Source organism: Candoia aspera, chromosome 14, assembly GCF_035149785.1.
Source record: "Candoia aspera isolate rCanAsp1 chromosome 14, rCanAsp1.hap2, whole genome shotgun sequence".
NCBI classification, from domain to species: Eukaryota; Metazoa; Chordata; class Lepidosauria; order Squamata; family Boidae; genus Candoia; species Candoia aspera.
Genome location: NC_086166.1, coordinates 9,758,310 through 9,781,000, shown reverse-complemented (window position 1 = coordinate 9,781,000; position 22,691 = coordinate 9,758,310).

Here is a 22,691-nt window from a genome sequence, read left to right as displayed (position 1 = left end):
AACTTATGCAGCAAAACTTTCATGAGTGAAAAGATTGTTGCTTAGACAAGAGTATCATAGCATGGGTTCATGCCCCATTAAGGTTTGTTTGTGTTGGTTTGTTTGTTTTTTGCTTAACCAGGGTTTACTGAACAAACCATAATTGGCAGAGTTCCCTGAGTACACTAAGCAACCAGTCACAATTTACAAAACATAAATGCTGGGTTCATAAAACACAAACCAGCCATATTATGGGTTGGGGTGATGTGTGACTTTAGTGAGTGAAAACAATTGGCTTGACTACCCTTAGAGGAGATTTCTAAAACCTGAGGCAGCCATGCAGAAGGCCTTCTCCTATTTCCATCAAATTGAAATGTGGGAAAGACCAAGAGATGTTAAAACCTAGGCAGGTCCCTAAGGGAGAATTCCAAATCCCTAGGCATTTGAAGGGTTACCACTTGTTTGGGAATTATTTTCCACTGATGAAAAGCAGAGTATTTGATTTATAAAGAAATCGATAGCTAGAACATTTAATTGCATCCCAAGTCATAGCTAGAGCTACATAGAGCTGTTCAAATTAAACAATTCTGACAGCAACCCTTAGGACCAAATACTTTTCATACAGTTGATGTCGGTCACCCAAATGAACAAATACGAAGTGCGCAGCACTACAAAGCTCTGCTCCAATGTTACATGTGTTAATAGTCTCACCCCCAACATTCACGTGTTAAGTGAATACCTACAGAGAGATGGCTCTGGCTCATGTAGAGGCTTCCGGGTTGACCTCTATTCATGCCAATGTCCCCTTTTTGCCAGAGTTAACACAGACATCAGTGAGCAGAACTACGTGGCTTGTGCAGTGTTCCTAGAATCACAGAACTGTGGAGCTAGGAAGGACCATAAGTATCCACAGGCCATCCTTCTGCAATGTGCAGGAAAAGCAGTTAAACCATCCATGAGAGGTGGCCCTCCAACCTCTTCTTGACATGTCTGTGAAACAATATGTCTTCTGACACAGCTCAGACTTGCATTTGCTCTTCTACCAGCTGTCTCACACTACTGGTTCATGTTCAGCTTGTTGTCAAGATCTACTCTGATGTGGTGCTTCCAAGACATGAATCCTATAAGTGTGCCCTATTTGTTTCTCCCTAAATGTAATACCTTCCATTTCTCCCTGCTGAAGAACACCTTGTTCCTCTCAGCCCACTCCTCAAATCAAATCAAATCTTAATTGTGATCCAAGATCTGAAGTTGTTCTTCCAACCTGTCCAGATTAGGTTGCAATCTCCTTCTAAATTCCTGGGTGATGGCCAGACTTGCCAAATTTGTGTCATCCATAAATTGGGGTGGAGCCACTTCTCAGCCCATCCCCACTCATGTGTTTGGCTCCATGGTAATACCAAGGACTTTAGAGGGCTCACCAAGATTGGCGAATGCTTGTTTCCAGTTCCATGAATTGAAGTATCGTCTGCCCAGGATAAAAAGTAAGTCTTTCAGTACCGTGTTTATTGTAGGACTCCCCTCCCCACATGCCTCTTAAGAAGAACACAAAGTTGCTGGAGTGGATACAAAGGAGATGAAGCAAAATGACAAAGGGTTTGGAATGCGTGACCTATGAGAAAAGTCTGAAGAATTTGGGCACATTCCCCTTCGAGAGAGGAGGAATGGGTGTAGGCAGCAGAAAGACAGCAGGGTAATTTACAGATATCTTGAGGGCTGCCAAGCAGAGATTCAATTAACTGTTTTCTCATAAGGGGAAGCCCCGGGGACACCAAAGGTGGAATAGGGGGTATCGGATTTTTCCGCTGGCCTTTCCATGATGGGAATGAACCCTGGGTAGGAAAATCAGGGGTTCTGCTAAGGTTTAGAGCTAAGGAGCCTAGTGGAACTGGGAATTTGCTGTTCAGCTAATGTCATACATGAACCAGAAAACTATTCTAGAACCCTTTGGGTCTAGGAGAAGGCAGGGCCAAGCTGATGGGGGAAGTTTGAGTTCACCACCATTCAGAATGATGGTCCAAACTGTTTTCTTTTTTTACCACATTTATTTATTATTAATTTTTCAAGATACAATTAAGACACATAGTGCACAATACAAGACCAATAGAATACAAGTCTAAAAAAGAAAAGGAAAAGCTAAAACGGTGCAGGAATAAATAGAAAAGTATATCAGACCAGTGGCTTCTGACCTTTTCCCACACAGGAATAAAAGTACATAAAAGTCTCTTACTACTAATTAAACTTTTAGTCATTTTGTATCTCTAAAATCAAACCATTCAATCATCAAAATCTAAAATCAAGTCTTCATTCTTTTGCGTTACAAGCAAATAGTCCAAGAGCAGCTTCCAGATGGAAACAGATCTAGTTATTGCGTTATCAATGCTGTCAGCTTAGCCGTTTGCGCCAATTCCATCAACTTAATCATCCAGTCCTCCATTGAGGGAATTGGTGCATCCTTCCATCTCTGAGCATGTAAGAGTCTTGCTGCTATCATATATTAGAACAGAGTTCCATGTTGCTTTTCAACATGGTCCATCAAACCCAAGAGAAACAGCTCCAGTTTCAACTGTAAGTCCACTTTAAGAGTCCAAACTGTTTTCTAACCACCACCAGCAGAGACAGCTGCTCCCAAAGCAAAGAGCTCCTTGTCATAGAGGAGAAGTCCAGGGCCTCATTTATCTAGATGGTCTTCCTATCCAGGTGAAGAGCCCCTTGAGTTACAATTGACTCCTGGTGATTTCATGGCTACATCCGTGAAGTTTTCTTTGGCAGCAGCAAAGAAGGAGTTTCTCACTGCTTTTTACCAAGACGAATTTTGGCTTTTTTAGTCTATCCGACTAGTAACATATGGCTGCAAGAGCTGGACCATAAGGAAGGCTGAGAGAAGGAAGATCAATGTTTTTGAACTGTGGTGTTGGAGGAAAATTCTGAGAGTGCCTTGGACTGCAAGGAGATCAAACCAGTCCATCCTCCAGGAAATAAAGCCAGACTGCTCACTTGAGGGAATGATATCCAAGGCAAAACTGAAATACTTTGGCCACATAATGAGAAGACAGGACACCCTGGAGAAGATGCTGATGCTAGGGAGAGTGGAGGGCAAAAGGAAGAGGGGCTGACCAAGGGCAAGATGGATGGATGATATTCTAGAGGTGACGGACTCGTCCCTGGGGGAGCTGGGGGTGTTGACGACCAACAGGAAGCTCTGGCGTGGGCTGGTCCATGAAGTCACGAAGAGTTGGAAGCAACTGAACAAATAAACAACAACAAAGTCTATCCGACAGCTCCTGGAATCTCCTGGAGACCTCCTACCCAAGTACAAGCCAGGTCAGATTCTGCATAGGTTCTCCAGAATCAGCCAAGAACAGCTAAGAGCAGCCACCAGCTTTTCTTGTAGACATTTGGAAAGGTGAGTCAATGGAAGCACATACTTGTCAATGGAAGCACAGAGAACAGTCTTGGTCACGTTATGCTTTTCTGTGTCACATGCATTTAACTTATCATCATATATAAAACAGTGTCACCATGCCAATAGGGATCTCAAAGCAGCATAGGGGTGAGGTTTCTGTCCAAGCTCTCCTTTCAAACAGCAGCTTCCAATTTGACTATAGAAGTGGTTTTATGTATTAGGCACTTATAACTAAGCACAACTGAGGTTGGGCTTGCATCCTCTGGATTATTCCATGCCATTATACATGTTCTAAATTCCTGGCTGAAAGTCAATACTGTCTCCAAAATAAGCCAGATTGTTAAGTAGTGCAGGTAGAAGTTCATAGAGACAACTGTATTGCTGCACCTTAATACAGAAAGTGACTGTATTAAGAAGACTAAGTTAACGCTTTTCTCCCTGGACCCAAGCCGATTCTTCCTGCTGAGATCATTGCGATTGATACATTCTATGAAAGCATCGCTGTTTTAAAACAAAAGCTGAGACTTTTCAGTAAGGCATCTTAAAATGAATAAAAAGATATCTGCGTATCCTCAAAGGTTCATTCATTCTCAGTGCCAGACTTTCAGAAAACAGAGATGGGTATCTTCCAGAAAGATTGACTCTGTAATTTTCCACTTTTCTTTAGGCCACGGCCAGTCAAAAACACTCTGAATTTGCCTGCATCTAATGCCGCTCCCTGGAAAGTAATTTAAAATACAACTGCCCCAAAGTATCTGCCGAGCGTTTTCCCACCACTGCTGGGCCATCATAGCCAGACTCCGCATTTTGAAGGCAACCTAGAGGTAAAAGATTTGTAGGTAAGAGAGAGAAGGAAGCTGGTGTTCTATTTTTAGGAAAGAGGCCACAACCTTGTTCAAATATATTTGTGAAGAGAAAGACCCACCAAGACTGTGTAGCAAGTCCTGGACCCCTCTAACATCATTGGTAGAGAAATCTAAGAGCAGTTTGGGGGCGGCTGAACCGCCATGCGCTTTCAACCTCACATGCTCCTTGATCTTGCCGCCCAACATCCTGCGGGGTTTCTATCTCAGTTTGTCAATATAATCTGCCTTACATTTGGAAGGGATTAAACTGTATCTCACTTTCTGCTCTCTTGATCAATTCGAACCAATGGGCATCAAAGGAGGAGGAGGAGGGAGGGGAAAAGGAATTGCCAGATTCAATCAGACATGTTTGTCAAAGATCTTTTGGAAACCGTTGGATTCGAACCAACTTCTCATTTCTTCCATGCGTTTCTCATAGCCTGATCCCTATAGTTTACTTAAAATAAACGAGTCCTTATGTTCGGGTGTTCTGTTTCCCAAAGGAGGGACAGGACAGTTCGGCTCGCTCAGCGTCTGGATTGCCATCTTCTTCTCGCTCTCATCAAATGCTTTGATTTCCACCAGCTCGGCCACCCCCCCCACCTCACTCCCCCCAGTCCATGTTCCATAAACATTTCTTGACGGGATCCTACATTATCCAGATGCAGCTGAGCTTTGAAAGACTGCTCCAATTTCTGAAAAGCATGTTTGACATTTTTAGCCCCTCTTCCAATAAAGATGCAAGAACAAGATTGCGACTGAAGGAGGGGAGGGAATAAACTGATAACCTTACCCTGCCAGCCTGCTGCTCAGGATAGGCCAGCATCCCAAATTCTTTGCCTATTCAACCACTGTTGGCCAAGAACAATCCAAGATAGTTGGGGCAGAATTACAGACTACCGGCGAGTGAATGATAAAGCAGACGCAGGCATCTGCAAACGTTTCAGCTTCAATTCTTGGTTTGTCAGGGAAGAAATGAAACTCTTAATTGTGGCTCACTTAAAACCCATTGATCCTAGTTAGATCATAACCTTGTCCCTTTGGGGGAAATGTATCGTGCTTATTATCCAAACTGGAAATTTGCCGTACTCTATGTTAGAGCTTCTACTTTGGGTCTATGACAATCCAAGAAACCACTAGATAGCAATAAAGAGATACAGAACTTAATGATTTCTAGAATTTTACAGGCACTATTCTAGCAATGGTGTTCCCCGTAGTAACATATGGCTGCGAGAGCTGGACCATAAGGAAGGCTGAGCGAAGGAAGATCGATGCTTTGGAACTGTGGTGTTGGAGGAAAATTCTGAGAGTGCCTTGGACTGCAAGGAGATCAAACCAGTCCATACTCCAGGAAATAAAGCCAGACTGCTCACTTGGGGGAATGATATTCAAGGCAAAACTGAAATACTTTGGCCACACAATGAGAAGACAGGACACCCTGGAGAAGATGCTGATGCTAGGAAGAGTGGAGGGCAAAAGGAAGAGGGGCCGACCAAGGGCAAGATGGATGGATGATATTCTAGAGGTGACGGACTCGTCCCTGGGGGAGCTGGGGGTGGTGATGACCAACAGGAAGCTCTGGCGTGGGCTGGTCCATGAAGTCACGAAGAGTCGGAAGTGACTAAACGAATAAACAACAAATTCTAGCAATAGGCTACGTGAAGCAATACTTCTGTTTATGGTTGTTCAAAACAAAGTAAGGGTTTTTTTCCCCACTGGCAGTTTATATTGGCAGCAGAACTGTCTTAATCACATGGCACCAGACTTCCCTCATTCCCAGCTTTTATTTTGGATATGCTGAAATATCCCATTCTAGAAAATAGCCATCTTACTCTTAATTCTGCTTAATCTGAGCCATGGTGTGCCTATTTTATTGTGTTTGTGTGGCCAGATCAACCTTGATCAGTCATTTACCCAAAATGTATCTTAGCAGAGAAGGTGGGAAATAAAGCTCCATGGCTATTCACCAGATTTATTTATTTGTTTATTTATCCTTTCAATCGTGTCCAGTTCTTGGAGGTGGCCTGGACAAGTCCCTACAGTTTTCTTGGCAAGGTTTCTCAGAAGTGGTTGGCCCTTGCCTTCTTCTTCCCAGGGTTGAGAGACTGGCCCAAGGTCACCCAGCTGGCTTTGTGCCTAAGGCAGGATTAGAACTCATGGTCTCCCGGTTTCTAGCCTGGTGCCTTAACCACTACACCAAACTGGCTCTCATTCACCAGATAATAAGCAACATTAAAATGTAAGTGGAAGAAGAGGAAGGAAGGAATTTTTTAAAATCGATGTATTGTGTGAGCAGCCAAGATAGCAAGGAGCTGCAGCAAATGATTATCCCAGGAGAAAAGGAAAAACTGCATGGCCCTTCAAAGACAGGAGTGTCCTCAGTAAATTAGGACCTACCTGCAGTCCTCAGATCCTGAAACCGGTGGCATATCTCAGGTCTAGTCTGGATGAGATGATGCAGAGAGCAAGGTCCTTCTTATGAAACCCTGCTTTGGTTCTTCAGAAAAGAGCAAGCAAAATGATGGATGGGGCTGAAGTATCTCTCCTATCAGGAGAGGGTGTCTGGAACACCATGAGCCATTTTCTGTTCCAGACATCCTGGAAATATATACCAGCCAGGCCCCAAATGCTCATATCCATCTGTTCAGGGGTAGAAATTGAACATTCCAGGAGAAAAACGGCATTTCTGGAGTCAGACTGCTCCAACATGGAATATTTTGCAAATAGCTAGTCATCATGTCTCCAGGAGGTCTCCAGCAGTCATCCAGCTACTTGGGAGAGTAACTAGTTGTCCCCCACCCAAGGAAGCTGCCACCCCCTGGCTTAGAGCAAAGTCAAATAAGGAGAGGTTACGATAGAGGTAGAGAGATGTGTGTGCATTGGGGAAAATATGGATTTCTCCCTCTTCTGAGTTGTCAACAACTGGGATTGGTAAATGGAAGGACTTTTTGGCAGTAAAATTATGGAATCTTCTACCATCACATATGAAGAGGGCTTGTCAACAGGAGCAAGACAAAGTCATGGAGAATAATACTATATTCTACATTTCTACATTTGATGACTGTCTCAGTTAGGTGTGTGCAATGCCTTGGATCCCATTCCAAAAAGGCGCTTCAGAGTATGCAGGAGCACAAGCACAGCATCAGGCTGCAAACTCTTTAAAACAGCTGCGTCTTTTCTCAGGAGGGAGGAGCTGTGTGCAATTCCAGGAAGAGATACGGCTGCTTTAAAGAGCTGCGGGCAGAAGCTACATTTGCAATCCTGCATGCTCCAGAGCACCTTTCTTTTCCATCTGTTTCCAAATCATGGTACAGTTCTAATATCTCATGTGTCCCAAATCACAAGTAACATGTCTTAAATGCAAGCTATGAGGAACCATGGAAGACTAGTCCCTCTCTTCCCCCACTTGTTACTTCTTGAACGCACTTGCGTGGTCGAAGTCTGACACAGAATGCTTGGTCTGATCCAGGAACCCAGTTCCTCAAATGCAACCATCTTCCCAGCTCTGAAACACACTAACATTTTGTGTAAATCCAGAATCCTGTACAATTTCCTGCTTCACCTTGGATCCTCATGAGTTGTTATGCTTGGTCGCCTTACTCAGAAAACCCCTTTGTGCCAAATATGTCCAATCCCTGACATGGCCCAGGAAGAGAGCAAGCAGGGGCAGGTGGATCAGTGGGCATGCCCTGGCAGTGGCATCAAATGGAGGACAATACAACAATTCATTCCTCTCGCTGTTTCCCTACCAAGCACCGATCTGCTTGGAACCTTATTGGAGCTGCTATGCAAAAAATTCATCAATGATAATTAAATTTTGTCATGACCTGCCCTGGCCTCCAAAGACTGAGACAGGCAGCCAGGAGAAAGGTGTGGGTGAAATGGAGAGTTTACCTGCAAAACAACAGTGAAGTCAACCAGGGCAAAGGTTCTTCACTGTGCCTCTTGGTTGTGAAGGATATGGACTAGTATGCGTCTGACCTCCACATGAGTCATTCCTTCTAAGGACAAAAAAACAGGCTGTACTTAGAAAATTCCTGATAATGTACTTTATCAGGATGTTATCTCTTTCCCTGTGTGCTCCTTAATTGGCCAGCCTAATTCATCACTTGGTTGTCCATAATAACTTCATCAACTAATTGAAACTGACCAGCTATGAAGCCCGGGACTTTCCTCCCATTCACAATGGGTTCCTTAATTGGTTATTGCCGTTGTTGTTGTTTAATTTTGTATACTGCTCAACTCCCAACAACTCTGAGCAATTCACACAGGAAAAATTAGTTGAGATCATCACTAATATAACTTATTGAGGAAGAAAAGAAAGAAAGTCCACGAAGACATGGCAGGAAAAGGAGGGAAAGACTATTTGCTTTATTTATGAAAGAGCTTTAGTGCCTTAATGAGGCCTGAAACACAACCATTTGCCTACCAACACCCCAAATTTATAGCTTGCTTCACCGTAGTAAATTTATAGCTTGTTTCACCAGTAAAAAATCCGGAGTCTGGTAGCACCTTTCCCAATAAAGCAAGCTGCCTCATGCATGCGATGAAAGGAGATGCAGCTCACAAAATCTGGTGCCTTTTAATAAAATGTGTTAGTCAGACTTCTGATTTTTGGGCCACCATAGATGGCTCTCCTACTATACTGTCCACTGTCCCAGTACAAACCAACTTATACGGTGTACTGGCCCAGCGCTGTGGATATAATTGCCTGAACTCATCCATTGATGGATCCAGGATAAAAGTTTGCCAGTCAACCAGGGAAAACCAAAACCACAACTTTGATGTGTTCTGGACTGGCACATTGTCCCTTCTGCTCAACCCAGGCCTCCGATCTCTAAAGGACGCCTTAAAACAGATCTCCTCTGACACAAGACAGACGTTGCTCCCACCTCATGCGCAAGCCACAAACAACGCACGCATGCAATGCTTCTGAACTGCAGCCTCTTCTCAACCTGTAGCAGGTTTCTGCTTAGGGAGAACAGACCCCCCGCTCCCTAGGCTTAGCTGAGACATTTGGAAACCCAAAATAGAGATAGTCTTCTCTGCAGTCACCATAAAACCACGGCGTCTGCCACAGTCAAGTGCCTGCCCCGTCTCCCCTTCTGTGCAAAAGCCAAGAGAATCCACATCACATGTTTTCCACGCCCTGGTGGTTTTTCCAGCCAGATGCTGTTCCTTGGCATTCATCCACCCTCTGTCTCTTCAACAACTATGGTCATTGCCTAGAGGGACCAGAACCCCTAATTCTTCTTTTTAAAAAAATGTTCTATGCCTCTTTTTGTCCCACGCTGAATTGGGCCACACTGGTTAGGATCCATACTCCTGGTTATTGTGGGATGCCCATTCTGGCTGCCAACTGCTGCACCTGGTAGAGTAATGTGAAGCAAGAAAAAACAAGAAACAAGTCCACGTTAGCAGTTAAAACAATTGCTGGTGAAGGAGACAAGATGCAGAAAGTATCAGAGTAAATGGTAGATCGCAGCTATCGAAAAAGCTAAGCAGATTTCTCTTTGGATAGGAGACCAACAGGAGACCCAGCATTGCAGGCTAGGCTGAGGAGCTGAAAAAACATCCAGAAAGACAAACAGCTTCTGTATCCTTGCCAAGAAATCTGCACAGAGATGCCCATGGATCACCAGAAGCTGAGCTTGACTTCAAGAAGTTGTTTCTAGCCACAGTAGGTGGCAGCAGTTTACTAAACTTGGATGATTCCCAAAGGGTAAGCAAAGTCAGCCATGGAGGACCACAAAGAAATCCCACAAATCTAGGCTAGACTGGAAAGTTTAAAAAAAAAATTCAGAATGCAATGGTGCACCTCTACTGTAACAAGGCAACTCCCTGGATATGTTCATGAAGCTACAAGGAGTTGACCTTGATTTGACAGAGCCTTTTCCTTTAACTAGCCCACAAGTCAATCTATGATAAGTGATGCTTCTGTCTTAGATAACATGAAATAGTAGCCTTGCCTCTCTTCCAATTCTAAGGTCTGTTTTGGGGGGGGGGGAAACAAGAGGTAATGGATAGGGACAAGGTTGCAGAGTGAGAATGTGTGGAAGAGACAGTCTCGTAAATCCAACAGTCATGGGTTTGAGCGGAAGTGTCTGCAGAGTGGGGTCAAAAAAGTCAAGATGGCAGCCATGATCATAGAATCATAAGGTTGGAAGGGACCTTGGAGTCTCTTCTTCTAGTCCAGCCCCCAATGATGGGGCAATCAAACCTCTGCCTGTTTTTATGTGTGTTGTATGGCATCATCGTGGCCCCCATCTTGACTTTTCTTACCATACCCTGCATACACCCCTGCATCTGATGGAAGATACGCTGACTAATAAGCAGGAACAGCAACAAACTTGGAGGTGTTCCGGGGCCTGCACCAACGGACAGATGTGCACATCCTTGTACTGAGATTTTTTTCAAACACAAGAATATGCAGGTTAGAAAATACAAAAATTAAGTCTCTAGAGGAACCAACACTGTCACCTGTTAGGGTGATAAGAAGCAGCTCTCTTAAAAGGAGAAATAACAAAAACTCATAAAAATGTTGCCTGGGCCAGGCAGGGGGCTGAAATCCTGCTGCCCCAGATCCATCTACATACCCTGGTCATTCTTGCAGACCTTGTAGGAGAAGAGTTTATGGTGGCAAAAAATCAGGAGTCTGGTAGCACCTTTTTCAACAAGCAAATATTATTAAAAGGCATCAGCTTTGTTAGTCAGAAAAGTCGCTACCAGACTCCTGGTTTTATAATTTGGTAAATCTCTCCTTTGACCCAGGATGGTAAACCAAGGAATGACTGGGATTCCATCTGGCAGGACAAATATTCATTTTCTCTCCCTACTTAGTGCCCACCCAGGCAGAAATTAGTGTATGCACTAAAATTAGTGGTGAGGTGGGGGAGGGGATTCACACAGCTCCTTTAACCTTGTGATTGAATTAAAGTAATCCATTTTCTAAGTTCACCCAATATACCGAACCATGCACTAATCAAACAGGCTGGATTTGCTGAACATGCTAAAAAAAATAACCAAATTTAACATGTTGTATGAACACAGCCATTCAGGTAGGTAGCTAACTTCCTACTGTTCATGTTAACTACAAGGACTTCTCATTTAACAACCATTCATTTAGTGATGGTTCAAACTTATGATGGTGCTGAAAAAACTGACTTATTATTGGTCCTCAGTCTTATGACCGTCACAGCATCCCTGCTATCACATGATCACAATTTGGCAACTGGTTCACATTTATGACTGTCACAGCATCACATGGTCATGTGATTGCCATTTTCAACCTTCCCAGCCAGCTTCTGGCAAGCAAAATCAATGCATAACTGCATGATTCACTTAACAACCATGTGGTTCACTTAACATCCATGGTGATTCACTTAATCACCACCACAAAAAGGTCATAAATCAAGTCAATTTGCTTAATGACCATTTCACTTAGCAACCAAAATTCTGGTCCCACTTGTGGTCATTAAGTGAGGACTACCTGGGGCTAAACAATATTTATTCCAATAAGTATTCTGATTTCTGAATTTCAAATAGTAGATAAAGATACTGGTCTGCTTTTATTCCTGGCTTTGGCAACTGTAGTCCAAAGTATGTTTCCTATTTTCAAATATGCATTTAAAAGGCATCCTTTTAAACTGCTGCTTTGGCCTTTATCAACCAAATCAATTTTTGGATATTGGGCAATAGCATTGTGAGATTTAAGAAGGGAAAGAGTGCCCTCTGCTGTTCACTGAGAAAAGGCATCTGTGAACAGAACAAATCTACAAGGGAAGAAAATCATATATGAAAGGTTACTTTGTAGAAGCCGATCTGTTCATCTAATTATCTCTTTGTTTATTAAATGTTTCTTTTCAGTAAAACAGTTTATTATAGCACAGCGGGAGGGGCTGCAGTAATGAAATATACTCTTTAGGGTTTGTTATTCACGATGCAGTTACAGGTTTATTGTTTCTAATCTACCAAAAGCCATCTTGAGGTGTTTATGAACTCTAAAGGTTGAAAACAAATAACTTAATACATGTGCAATTAACCAAGGTTGCTTTACACAAATTAAATGTTCCATTTTCCTTTTTATTTTATAAGGGATTATATGCAAAATGAGAGCCAGTTTGGTATAGAGGTTAAGGCACAGGCTAGAAACGGGGAGACCGTGAGTTGTAGTCCCATCTTAGGCACAAAGCCAGCTGGGTGATCTTGGGCCAGCCGCTTTCTGTCAGCCCCAGGAAGGCGGCAATGGCAAACCACTTCTGAAAAACCTTGCAAGAAAACTGCTGGGACTTGTCCAGAAAGTCTCCGAGAATCAGACATGATTGAATGGATTAAAAAAAAATCTACCAATGTAGAAATGCAGAATATTAGCCAATTACGTAGTTCATTTCCATTGCATTTTAGAGGCAGTCATTGTTCAATGAATCCTGCTGCAAATGGACTTTGATCAGGATCATGGATCACACCAAGGTTATTCTAATCTAATAAGTGGCATATTTAATTGCAGAAAAGTCAATTTGAAGAGGCCACAAAGATAAATTTGTAACATGGTAGAGCTAGATGAAAATCCACCACAATCCCCTTCAAACCCATTGCTTTAAGAAAAGGCCCAAGTGTTCAACAGCTGGAGATCAAATGTATTCCCCAGGGCCTTTATAGCTCCTTCCCCTCTGGCCAGATTTTAGCATCTTCTTTATGGCTGCTCCATAAAGACTTTTTGAAGAAAAAGAGAGCACTTAAGGAGCAAGGTGCCAGATACTGTTTCAGGTGCAAAGGTAGGAACGGGATTTAGAAAAAGGCAGGAATTTCCTTTGGATGGGAGTGCAAAACTAGCACTAATGAATAAATGTCAGTGAGATAAGCTGCAGCCCTCCAGGAAGGATGAGAAGGCGGGTTGGGGGAGGCAAGAGAAAGGGGAATAAATATTCCAGCTGGTGCTTCTTCCCAACATATTGTCTACAGCTGGGTGAGTCAGACATTGCCAAAAGTAAGATGTCATTATGGTGAAACGTGGGTTATTTAGGGAAGGGGGAGTTGGATTTGCTATTAGGTGAAACTCTAGGCCAGTGGTTCTCAACCTTGTCCACTTTAAGACGTGTGGACTTCAGCTCCCAGAATTCCCCAGCCAGCATGGCTGGCTGGGGAATTCTGGGAGCTGAAGTCCACACGTCTTAAAGTGGACAAGGTTGAGAACCACTGGCCTAGGCAGAGCTCGTCCAAGGCTTTAACCACCAAAGCAACAGGCATAAATTTGCATCCTTCTTTCTTTTCGACACAGACAGCAATCCCCTGGGAGTTAGATTTTCCTCCAACTTTGGTGGTAACAGTGTTCACCGCTGTGCTGAAAAGAGGGCTAGTACAGGAACACAGCAGATTGCAGAATACGCAATATTCAGTGCTTTGTGCCTAGCCATCGTAGCCCAGCAGGGCAAAAAGGACACCCTTGATTGACTCCCTTGAAACTATGCATAAAATATAGGAAGGGGTCTGATAGCCCCTTTGCAGTCTAACACGTTCTATCAAAAGGCATAAGCTTCCGTGCCTTTTAATAAAATTTGTCAGACTGAAAAGATGTTGCCAGCTCCTTCGTATTCTTGCATTACTTTACTCAGCTCTCCTCCTACAACATCCAAAACAGCCGTTCTCAACCTTTTGACCCTGGAGGAACCCTTGAAATATTTTTCAGGCCTTGCGGAAGGAACCCCTGCACATTCAGGCTCAAAGATAGGCCAGAAGTTACAAAATTATTGTATTCGTTTCTTGAGTAGGCCTCTATATATGCATTCACAGTGTTCTTCAACTGAAAATAAGAATGAATTTACTTCTTTAATGTGAAGTTGCCCGAATTTGAATTCTTTTTAAAATAAATCATGATCTCCCAGGGAAACCCTAGTGACGTCTGGCGGAACCCTGTTTGAGAAACCCTGATCTAAAATATAGGGGTATAGCGTGTGCTTTCCATTGTAACTAAACAGATTGCAACCCAACAGATCCCCCTTATTATCATTGCCACCCCATGATTATGATTACCGTCACCCCATCATCTGGAATGAAAACTATTTGAAACGGTGGCATTTCATGCAGAAGATTTTCTCTTCCTCCAGAGCGCTGGCCTCTCCCCTCCGGCTCCTTATATGATTGGGGAGGGGATGGGTGGGGCATCACCCCCATTCAATTGTTGGCTTTGGCCAGCTTTCAGCAAGGCTGTTGCCAGCAAATGTAGTATGAATAATTGCCCAATTAACTGAAGGGACTTCCAGATGTGTATTTCCTTTCATACTAATCCAGGCCTCTCTTCCATGTCCCAGAAAGCCTTGAGGATGGCAAGCGGGGGGGGAGGGATGACCAAGGGAGTTGGGGTGGAGGGCTGCAGCCTGGCCCAGTGCCCCCCCCTCCAGTTTTTCCTTTCCAAGGGGAAATGACTTGCTTAACAACCCTGGGGAAGATACCTTTTCACCAGCTCCCTCTGCCCTAGGTAAGGTGTGCCAAACAAGCCAAGGGAAAGAAAATTGATCCTGTGTTTTGATTTTTCTCAGGTATCTGAACAGCAGCCATGCCCTAAATCAAGAATTCTTTTCCACAAGATTTGCTGTAAGAACTCTCTTGCGATTCAGAAAGCACACTCTGCACTTAGGAGACTGAAGTCGCTGGGAAAAAACAGATATCCTGCCAGCCTGCTCAGTTGGCAGGTGATTAAGGGTGTGGGAAGGGTCCACCTTATGCAAAGAATGCTATGCAGCGCTGGGGAAGTTTACAGTATTTCAAGTGGACCTGTTAGTGTTTGCATTCTATGGGCAATTTTGGGGTGACCGAACTGAGAAGGGCCTTTTTAAGACTTCAAGAAGTCCAGGGCATTCATATGAATGTGAATGTTTTTCTTCCCTCTGCACTGTGTGTTAATGCAATAGCTTTCTCCTTTTTTACCATTCATGTTAGTGGCCCAGTAAGCAGGAACGTGGAGACTTGCAGATCAAGAGATTGCCCTTCCTTCCCTCCCTCTCTCCCTCCTTTTCTTTCCCTTCCTTCCTTCCTTCCTTCCTCCCTCCCTTTTATTTTTTCTTTCCTTCCCTCCTTTCTCTCCTTCCTTCCTTCCCTCCCTTCTCTCTTCTTTCTCTTCCTTCCTTCCTTCCTTCCTTCCTCTTTTCTTCCTTCCTTCCTTCCTTGCAAATGTTTCCAATCCCTTCATCTGGAAACAGAAAATTCATGGGAGATACAGTTGCAGTTTCTACTTTTTCCACATTATGATTCTCACATTTGTCTCTGCAGACTTTTCTGATTCTTGACAGTGACCCATTCACAGGCTGATTAACTTCAGCAATGAAGCTACTGAAGAAGTCTTTATTCATATATGTGAACCAAGAGGGAATTCAAATCATGCTCAACGATCACTTACAAGAACAGCTTTCCTGTCTGAACAGGGTCTCCATCCTCTGTCTATCCCACAGGGCTTTGAGGAGTCTATAAATGGTGGAATGTGTGTTTTTGTGCACGTTTTTTGCTATGGAACTCTCCCTTACATGCTTCATAAACTGCCATCCCATCCTGAAAATAAAGCCATATTATTTCAGCCTGTCAAATGCATGGAAGTAGTAGCAACGAAGGGGCACAGCACCAAGGTGAACTTTATGAGTGATGGAAAATGTTTACTCCGCTGAAAGCGAGAAAGATTTGGAATCCCCGAATGCATCTAATGACAACAAGAGCAGAGGAGTGAGCAAGCTCTGGCACAAAGTGGCAAGTCATTTGCACACACAGGTGAACTTGGAGAAGAAAAGCTCAGAATCTCTGGGTCAAAAGTCTTCGGTTGCCTTCACACCTCTGCAAGCACTAATTACAAGTGCTGCTTCACCCAGGACCGGAACATTGCTGTCCTTTAGACTTGTTTATTTTTCAAAAGCTCACTTTTGTCCTTTATTTTGGTCATTTTACTGTACCATTGGGACCACTTAACGCACAGTCTCTAACATTTGTGTGAAAAATATGGAAATGGAATTGTCTTTTGAAAATAAATTTACACACACCGTTTGATTTTAGACATTTTTATTAGAATATATGTTTTTGTAAAGTTTTTCTCAGTTTTGTGCTTGAATTTTCCTCTGAAAAGCAAAGTTATAAAATAAACAGTTACACATTTTTATCCTTATGAACCTCTTTCAGATTTGCCCCTTTTTCAGATTTGTCCTTTATTTTTTCCAAGAAAATATGGTCACCGTAATCATATACTAGAGGGACGCGGTGGCGCTGCGGGTTAAACCACTGAGCTGTCGATCGGAAGGTCGGCGGTTCGAAACCACGCGGCGGGGTGAGCTCCCGTTGTTAATCCCAGCTCCTGCTCACCTAGCAGTTCGAAAACATGCAAATGTGAGTAGATCAATAGGTACCGCTTCGGCGGGAAGGTAACGGCGTTCCGTGTTGTCATGCCGACCACATGACCCGGAAGTGTCTATGACAACGCCGGCTCCAAGGCTTAGCAACGGAAATGAGCACCGCCCCCTAGAGTCGGATTCGACTGGACTTTACGTCAAGGGAAACCTTTACCTTTAATCATATACTGTGCCATGGCCCTTTGGAGCACTGAACCTGAGAATCTTTGGAAGCCTACAAGGGTTCATCATTGTCAACAGTCTCTTTCCATCCTTGCTGCAAGACTATTATATGTGCAAAAACAGAAACATTCTGAAATACCCACAGTGAGGAATGGTTGGTGAAGATGACAGAACTAGCAAAGAAAATAATTTCATTTTTCTCTCTTTTCAGCAAAAAATCCATTAGGGGTTTCCAGTCACTAATAAATGTAGTAGTTGATCTTTCCCTAATCAAAACTACTACATTTATTAGGGACTGGAAACCCCTTATGGACTTTTTGCTGAAAAAAGAGAAAAATGAACTTGTGATTTATGGGTTTGAAGATTAGAAAGGGCTTATGGAAAGAAGGAAATTACGATGTAACCTTAGTGAGAGAGGGTAAAGTATAAATGCATTTATAACCTCTGTCAGAAGATCAGAAGCTACGTCTTTATCATCTTTTCTTTCTCTTTTTTCCTTTTCTGTTTTCTTTCTTATTCACTATTCTTCCTTATTGTCTTTCTCTTCTAATATCTGTATTGTTTTCATCTTGTTCAAAATTTCTTCAGTGAAAATTGTATTTTAAAAAAGAGTCTCTTTCCATCATCACTGTAGGAAGAGAGTCGTGTCAGTCAATGGCAGCCGAACATCAGGAGTCATCCGGTAGCATCTTTCAGACTAAGAAATGTTATTAAAAGGCATAAGCTTTCATGAGCTACAACTCACTTCAGCAGAGGCATTGCGTCTACAGATATATTAACCAATTTAAATATAATTCTATAAAGAAATCACGATCTCCCTGATTGCAAACTGATATGCAGTAGCCAATCAGAAAGGGTAACATCTGGTTATCTGACATGAGGAAAGTTCTCAACTACCACTTCAGATTCAGCTTGCAAAACCCACTAAGGGTGTCTGAATGCAAAAAAAAAATAGGGGCTGCAGCAAACCAGGGCAATGGTAGCTCGCGTCTTAGAATTTAAAAAGTTATTTTGCACTTCCACCCTCCTTCAATTATATCCTAAGGCAGCGTTTCTCGACCTCAGCTGCTTTAAGATGTGTGGACTTCAACTCCCAGAATTCCCCAGCCAGCATGAAGTCCACGCATCTCAAAGCAGTTGAGGTCGAGACACTGTCCTAAGGCGCGAGGGAGTGCCAGTACGCACGCGCAGAAGCGTGAGCCAGTTAGGGCGCGCGCGTGGCGGCAGCCAAAAAAAAAAAAAAAAAAGAGCACCCTGCCGAGGAGACCTGACTACGCATGCGCTCCGCAGACCCGGAGGAGAAATACAGTACGGGAAACGCCTGCGTGGGAAAGGGAGACGGGGGGGGGGAGCGATTGGAGGCTATCAACTGCGCCTGCGCCTGCGCCGTCTGCCAAGGTTGGTTGGCGCCTGGTTACCTGGAGCGCGGAGGCGACAGGTGAGGCGGAGGCGCGCTCCTGGGGAAGGGGCGGGCAGTGCGCGTGCGCGTGCCCGGAGGCTTCTTGCGAAAGGGGGAGGCGAGGCGAAGGTAAGGGGGCGCGTTTTCACGTTTGGGTGAACGCGGAAGGGGCCTGAGGAGGGGGTTGGCTGAGAGGAATGGGGCTTGGTTTGAGGAAGGAGGGGCCAAGGTGCTGCGAGGGAAGCCACCTGGGCTTCTTTTGAGGCGCCTTCCTCGTTATCCCCCCTCGTCCCGCCTCCCCGCTCGCCCCCTGGCTCCCTGCGGGGCGAGAATGCCCTTGAGCATAATCAGAGTGCTTGCCTGCTTTCAGCATCAGCAGGTGTCTGGGATCCTGTTTGAAGATATGTAAGTCTGCACAGCAGCTGACTTCTGAAGGAACCCGTTTGCATCGTGCATTAAAGCACAAGCTGCTGGTATTATTATTATTATTATTATTAAAATTTATATGCTGCCCAACTCCCAGCTAACCAAAGGGGTGGAATTGATTAAGCCAACATAACAGTCCACAGTCCACCACCAAGTTCAAAACTCATCAAGCTTGGTTACGCTTGTTATGGGAACCCAGCCCTATGGGTGAAGAGTGGAGAGGCAAATTCAGCTCTCCCCTTGGCCAGGAAACTGACCCTGGGCTGCTTGTTATTAGGGGAAGAAAATGGTAAGGGTGGGGTGACCTGTAGAGGCTTAATTTCTTAACCCTAACTCTGTTAACACTGACAATTTAAATCATAGTTAATACTGATATAATACCTTCTTTTTTTCCCTATCTTTAATGGTCTAAGTTATTTAAACATTAGAGTGCTAAGAGTCTTTAGTCAATATGGTACAAATAACTGTATCGAAATAATAGAATGTATTATGTATGGAGGCTTTTCGTTTTTGTGCCTTTGAGTCAGTTTTGACTCCTGGCAACTGCCTAGACTAGTCCCTGCAGTTTCCTTGGCAAGGCTTTTCAGAAGTGGTTGCCATTGCCTCCTTCCCAGGGCTGAGAGAGAGGGGCTGGCCCAAAGTCGCCCAGCCGGCTTCGTGCCTAAGGATGGACTAGAACTCACGGTCTCCCGGTTTCCAGCCTGGTGCCTTAACCTCTACACCAAACTGGCTCTTCATGTTTTACAACAATATAATACAATATCGTTTTTAAAAAGTCTTTGGACTTTTGGAGGAAGGAAGGAGATGTAAATTAAATACACTGAAGCAGATTACTGTGGGCTTGAATCCTAGCAGCTTTTGTTCATAACTATACTGCTGGTCAGTAACAGGATGGAAAAAATCATTCGTAAAACCTAAACATTGAAGAACAACACCTCAAGCAGTATGCCTGGTGCATGGCCCATCTAAAATTGGTTGTTTGTATTCATCTGTCTGTCTATGACCTGTCATTCTCAGACCTGATAATTAAAAACCATTATCTGAAGAGAACTAAAGGGTACAGCTTAAAATGATAATGTGGCTGGTAATTATGTCAGTTTAAAAAAGAAGTCAGGTTTTAAAAAGAAGGTCAGACTTCAGAGAAACTTTTAAAAGACTCGTATGTACAAGTTGGCAGTGTTAAAAATCCAGTCTGGGTGTATGATGATTTCTGCTATTACAGCTGGAGAGAGAGAGAGACTTGGCTGTTAAGGGGTGCCTTTTTAACACCAAAAATGTTTTTAGATAGGATGCAAAGGCTGCCCTCCTATGCCAAACTAGGAAGAAAGACTATTAAAATACACTAGGTTGTTTCATTGGTTATGTCCCATCAAGTCAGTGTCATCTCTTAGGAGCACAAAGGTAGATTTTCTTCATGCAATTAAGCAGGTCCTTCAGGTCTTCCCACAGTGCACTCACTGCCACTGCAACTGAGCCCATTCACCACATACATCATGACTACAGAATAAATGTGTATAGGAACTAGTTGCACAAAGTATTGTTGTCTTGTTTTTTCCTGTGTTGCATCCTGATTAGTCTGCATCATCCAGAGAGAGCATGGTAATCTCCTTCCACCATATATAGTGGGATATAGCAGGTAATATTAGAAGTAGAATGGGTTTCTGCTAGTATCTATAACACTTTTTACTGTGAGCATTGTAGGTAGTAAAGGGAGGATATATCTCATAACATGAGCAATCTAAAATGATTGTTGTTGTCTCGTGTCAGCTGGATTGGATGTTGATACTTCAAGCAGTCTAAATTATCATAGTTACAGAGTGCTTGCTGCATAAACACAAAAGACTAGGCGTTAAGCACCTATTTATAGTTTTCCTCATCATGTGATGCTAAGTTCAAATGCACCAAGTTGGTAAGCTTGAAATGACCAGTATCCTACAGGTTAAATAAACAAAAGAAAACTCTCTTGTTTATAGTTTTTACAGTGTTTTAATTGGAGTTACATAAAAGCAATTAAGCCTTTGGGAAGTAGAAGCTAGGTATTTGCTACAATATTCCCTTCCAGATTTTTCCAAGACATTCATGACTTTATAATTGAACTGATTTTAACCACAAGTTAACAATTAAGCTGTCATTTTTCTCATGACTTTTGGTTGAAAAGCCATTTAGATAGGAGGAAAAGCAACACTGATATCAAAACCACTTAAAATAAACTAGAGTGCAGCAGTGCAACCATAGCTGGAAGGTGAGTTTTTGAATTTTCGGACACCCTCAAACTTGTTTTCTGAGATTTTTAATCTGAGAATTGGATATTTAATCATCCTGACTACGGTCTTATTTGTCCTTTTTCTCTGAGGAAACACCCTTGTTAGGCCAGCTGAAGTTTTATAATAGTTGCACGTTTTTGAGTCTCTTATAACCATTCAGCAAGCAAGATGCTTAAAAGCCAGAGGAAAATAAGCATTAGTACTAACTGATTTTTGAACCAAATCTGGATTATTGGTCTTACTAAGGTGTGTGCTATAGGTTCATTTTAATAGCCGAGAAAAGCGTAATTCAAGGGGAATTTGTGCGGTTATAGGTTCATTTGACTGTTTTTAGTATGTGTAAGAAAGAGTAATAATTAGGTTTGATAATATGATTTTTTAAAAGGCTTTGTTAGACTAAGCTGTAGTTATTTGTTTCCATTTTGAAGTTACTCTAGTGATCTGTTCTTATTCTAACTAGAGCGGGCTATGATTAGGGCTGACATTCAGACAATTTCATGAATTGCACTCTTTTAAGAAAACTTAGTAGCCATTACTGAACAGGTGAATAAACTGTGGTTGCATTATAGAATTGATTTCAAGCATGTACCAGTTCCATAGGCCTTGTGCTCCTCTCCATAACCTGTCAAATGTATATAAATGTGATGAATAAATAAATAAAATAAATAAAAGTAATAGTGTGCTAACATCCAGCTTTGTGGAAGTTTTTCCTTCATGCCGCCCTCTTTCCAGCAAAGCCTTTTTACTAATTGTATCTTTAAGCCTGGTATAATCTTTCTCTATGGAAGAAATACTTTTTCTTACATTATCTTTTCACAACTCTGTATTTCCCTTTTTACTAAAATATTGGCACTTTTTTCCCGTCTGTGTTCTCGCTGGAACAGTTAGTCAATTTGTTGAGCAGATTTCATGTGGGTGGACATAATTTAATGAAGAATTTGATTAATAGGCAGTAAAATTATTTTTCAGATTAACTGTTAATGAAATACTTAACAGTATTGTTCTTACAGCTATACCCAGTAATTCAACGCTGTGAACACCATGAACACAAAAACTCATTTAGGTGGAGTCTATTTGCATAAGTACCAGATGGCTCCCATTTAGTCTGTGGTTTAGAAAACACTGTAGTTGTGGGGACTCAGACTGTCACTGTAGGACCACAGTGATCCCTAGACAGGAACAGCTATTCAGTTATGGGGTAGGGAATAAAACATTGTATCTGGAGAAATCTGTCAGCTTCCCTGATCAAAGGTTTCACAGAAACCCTTATTGGAGCATCTCCCATCATTTCCTTCTCCCATGTGGCCAGATGGGAGGGGGTGCGAAGTTGGAGTGTGAAGTGGTATATTATGGCTATGGAGCACATCAAGGACACGGGGTTGAGATATGCCAGGAATACCATCTGGATGGGGGGTGGGGCTGACATGGTTTCATGGGAAAGGGGACTAACTAAGGGAATGTAGTTTTAAGTTAGGTTTGAGTGGGAAATCTTTATTCGCAGCTTGCCTTCTGTACCGTTCATTACTCTTCATTAAATCAGTTAAAGGAATCCCAGCCTCCTGTGACTGTGTGGATGCTCGAATGATCAGGTGCTGACGTTCTCATTCCCTTACCTATAACAATCAGATGCCAGGCTCGCTCCAAATTGCCAAGAGGTCTTCTGGCACTGTAGTTAGTAGTAGTAGTAAATATATCATTTGGTTATTGAATCAGTGCAGTTAAAAGCTTTCTTGTAGCCCCCTGTATTAGCAGCTGTGATATAAGACTGGGCCCAATGGTCCATTTTCTTGGCCTGCCAATGACATTTTTAAGCTGATGAATTAATCA